Raw genomic sequence first — 4034 nt, forward strand, 5'->3', positions numbered from 1 at the left:
CAAGACTGCACGACCACATAGACAAAAAACATAAACAAACATGCGGTCTTAGAACACAATGGTCCATAAATCAAAATTCCATATTAATACATCACCGGTTCTTCCTATCACCATGGCATTTATGATTTTGTGCACAGGCAAAAAGAAAAGAAATGGATGTTCATTTTCCCAGACATTGAGTTCAGAGACAAGTGGACTTTTTCCCCAAGTATCCGAAAGTAAGAGCCATCGTAACATATCATTATCATTATCATTATCATTATCATAGCATATCATAGCATTTAGAACAGCATAACATCGCATGACATAACATAGAATAGATATTAGTCTTCTCATCGTCAGTTAAGAGGTGCTTTGATACTTGATATCACACTGGCAAACAAGAGAAGATGAAGAGAAATGAAAATACATCATGTATACAAGAAAGTCATGCATGCATAAAAGACCACGCAGATACTGGTTACTGAAACAGGCTGTGCTTATGATCTTCTAAAAGCTGTCTATTGCATTCACACAAATCAACTTTTTTTTTTTCAGGGCAAATGTAGAAATGTAGCACTCTTCAGTAGACATGTATGTTCTAAGAGCTCGAAGAGGTAGTCGCGATTAGGAGCGAGTGCTTTGCTCAGAAATAGCTATTTCTTATCAGATATGCCTTTTCCGGATTTCATCAATGACACTGCAAGAGTTAAGTTAGTTGCTCCATACCCAATAATTCTTAAAAAATTAGGAAAGTAAAAGTCGGAATTGGATGGACAATACATTTTGGTACCATTCCTGAACAAGTCTGATAGTCCCGCACTGTGGTGAAATAAAATCATTCTGGCTGATATGCATTTGGTGGCTGTTACTATAGTATGATCTAGTGTCTACAATGCAAGACGCATGTTTTCTGTTTAGTAACTCTGGACCTATTGGATATTTGAGTCAAGTTGAACTTCAGACATCGGACATCATTTTAGTCCGTCTTTATGATCTTTCGATTTCCTTCTTCTTTCTTTGCTCTGAGGGTTCAAACGTGCAAGTTGTATGACTTTCAAACCTTCTACCCTTGACTTGTGACGAACAGTGGGAAGTGTTTGGGTTTGCTGTTCTCTGGCCATTGTGATGCTAGGAGGCATGTGTTTCTTGACAAAAAGAAAAGATCTGACAACCTGATAGATGTTTTCATATCAGTGACATGCAAAATCCCCCGCCAAGTTCCATTTTTAAATTGCATCGCCCTTACATCAACAAATAGAATTCCTATCCATGAAAGGCCACTGAAGGAACCTATACAACAGACTGTGTCCATCCACCGGCTCAGTCTGTTGCCCCGCTGTGCAGGGCATTATGAATCAATTTGTTTTACGCAATGAAAATTCCTGCCCCCGTTTAAGATTGGAAAGCATTATTGTCCAGCTGTAACACAAGTACTCAGGTTATACAAGGTTGTGCTACAGGAAATCCTCTAAGTGAAATCCATAATGTAATAACGAACAGTGAAGGAAAGCAGACATCCACGGGAACGAAATGTTTATTATACTATCATCAGTTTCGCATACATGGAACAATTACCAATAGATTCGCATCAAATGTGACGTCTTAACACAGGAAAGAGAGTGGAATGTCCATCCTCCTGAAATTGTCAATTTCCACTGTACCATGCAGGCGGCCCGTTCTAATCACGATTTTCAGGAAATCAATTAACCATCGAAGTGCTAAAAAATGATAGTTTGGTGCTAGTCAAAGCAAATTTTGATGTTTATGTCCAAGTAAAAATGAGGTTTATTTATTTGTGTCTTCATTTTATTTCTTTGGATAAGGCATCTTCACATATTCTTGGCTGATTGAGTGTAACAAATCAACATAATGCTAAATTATGATCATCAGATGAATGATGTAATATATTTACCACATTCATTTACATTGTCTCCTCTTTAGGGACCATAATATTTCTTTCCTTGATTGGCTATATCCTATAAAAGGTTAAGGAATCACTTATCGAAGCAATTCTTTTTTTTATATCGTCATCACTGCTTGCATGGCTTGTGCATTTGTTCCCGTTTTTTTCTTCTCAAACTTTATGCCAAAGATCTTTTAGATTTGGACAGGATGATCATAAACACCTTTAGAGAAGATTTAAGTAGATAAACTCAGCTCGAGTTTTTTCTGCTACCACCAAAATGATTCATTCCGTGTCTTTTTATTCTCGGTTGCTTTTCGTAATGGAACAGCTCAGGAGGAAACCAGTAACTGGAAGACAATCAATAAAGAGTGTGCCCCGTTCTTTGCTGTTTATTTTCCCCTCGGATAGTTAAATAATAATCTTTTGTTTGTTGTTGACAAATAGTTATGACTTAATCCAAGCAGACCCCATTTCTTCTCCCACAAGATGCGGAAGGATTCTCTGAGTTTTTAAATAGATATATGGCGCCGTATACAAATGCTGTGAATCATCATCAGTACAAATCTGCTTGAAGCCGATCGGCAATTGTGGGGTTGTTGAAACATTTTTCTTGTTGAAACATTTTTCTTGACTTATCTAAATATTATAATCATGCTGTTGAGAAAGTGTAAGATGCGAATATATATCTTGTATATTCAAACTCTCTCTCTCTCTCTCTCTCTCTCTCTTATTTCAGGATGATGCATTATATGGAATTCAATGCTGCTATACAAGTTGATTTGACATTGCAGTTTAATAACGAATCTTGAATTTTGTTGTGAACAAAATCACAGAAATAATTCTTGTTGTCATACATTATCCATATGAATTAATCATAATGATATGTTTTATCTGTAATATACTGTGTCTCATCAGAAGATTATATTTTCTCATTTTTTTTTCTTTTTATTTACCCTGACTTAAAGTATTTGAAGGCAAAGTTTGTAGGCTTGGTATTCACAAGTCTCATGTGTCAGGGCGTGTTATTCTACCAATTTCCCATATTTTGTCTTCCCTCACATTTTTTCTCCTATTTTTTTTTCTTTTCGTACGCATTTTACGTCTAGTCATATGTATGTGTGCGTGTGTGTTTGTGTGCCCAAGGGTGAGTTGAGATGGCTTCCCCGCCGAGATTGGTATGCTCGACTTCTGCCCGTTAACGGCCCTGCGACGCTCGGTGCCACCAAATGAATAACCAACATTTGAAACTGCAAGCTTGGTTAGGCCAAGGTTGTTATCAGCATATACATCGATATAAGATCCCCTTTAATATACAAAACCCCAACGCAAAACAAAGAAAAAGGGGAAAAACACACACACACAAAAACACCTCCAACAACGACAAACCCACTGAAAACAGCACACTGAAACAAAGAAGGAGAAACAGTCAAATTGGGAAACAGTGGGTGCTAGAGTTATTTACTAAGTAAAGAAGTTTTGTCATGGTTTTGTTAAGAGAACGACTCTGAGTTGTATTTATATCACACTAAAACAAAGAATGCTGAATACGTCATCATAATGTGTCACTTCGATGTTATAAAAACTTCTTGTAAGTGAGGCATCTAATGATCTTTCCTAGTACAGGCGATTTCCGATAAAACGAAGTCATCGGGACGTGCTGGCGATGCACGATCTTGAACGGAAAGGTACAACAAACCAGAAACTCCAAATTGATGTGAATATCATCAGTGACCATTACATCTGTCAGATTTTTAGGAACAGATTATAATGAGGGAGAACAAACTACCGATTATGTGTCATTTTGACCTATGGCTCTGTAGTCATAGACCATGTAGGAGAATGCAAGAGACAATGATAGAAGTTTAAGGACTATAATGCTCTTGTTTATCTTAACCTTGACATGGTTCTTTGCCATTATTCTACAGCTCACACTTTACCACGACGTCGTGTTTGAATTACAGTCGTATTCATCGTGTTAACGTGAGTAATTGCTTGTTTAGAAAGAATTCAGTTCGTGGACCTGTGTAGTCATTGACACACCGGAAGTCATACTGTACCCCATCTAACCCTGAAATTTTCTTTTTACTAGTTACTCTCCTTTTCCATTGCTCACCCCGATAGTTTAACAATGTGGACTAGTCTCTCA

This window comes from Diadema antillarum, unplaced genomic scaffold (genome assembly GCF_040938485.1).
Source record: "Diadema antillarum isolate AM-2024a unplaced genomic scaffold, OU_Dant_1.0 seq00001347_RagTag, whole genome shotgun sequence".
NCBI lineage: Eukaryota > Metazoa > Echinodermata > Echinoidea > Diadematoida > Diadematidae > Diadema > Diadema antillarum.